Below are 338 nucleotides of genomic sequence, written 5' to 3'. Positions count from 1 at the left end.
GCTCTTGCCACAAACCAGCAGTTGCATAATACGATTGGAGCATCATTTCTAAATAGCTTCGTCAAATTCCCAGTAGTTACTGAGATATGAACACCGACACATGTGTTCATATATTTTTGTTGTGGAGTATAGGAAGAGTCCTGCCGCACTGCGGTATTGGAAGTTTTATAAGTATCTAATTATAGTAAAAAGGGTTAAAGTCATATCCCCTAAATTCTGAATATGGCTACACTTTTATCTGTATTTATAGTTAAAACGTTTAAATTTGTAGTTAAAATGCTTAAAAGTTAACAATTTTACACCAATCAACAATCTTCATTATTTCCTTTTTAATCAAT

This window comes from Phytophthora parasitica (assembly GCF_000247585.1).
Source record: "Phytophthora parasitica INRA-310 unplaced genomic scaffold supercont2.11, whole genome shotgun sequence".
NCBI lineage: Eukaryota > Oomycota > Peronosporomycetes > Peronosporales > Peronosporaceae > Phytophthora > Phytophthora nicotianae.
This window is presented reverse-complemented; position numbering follows the sequence as displayed.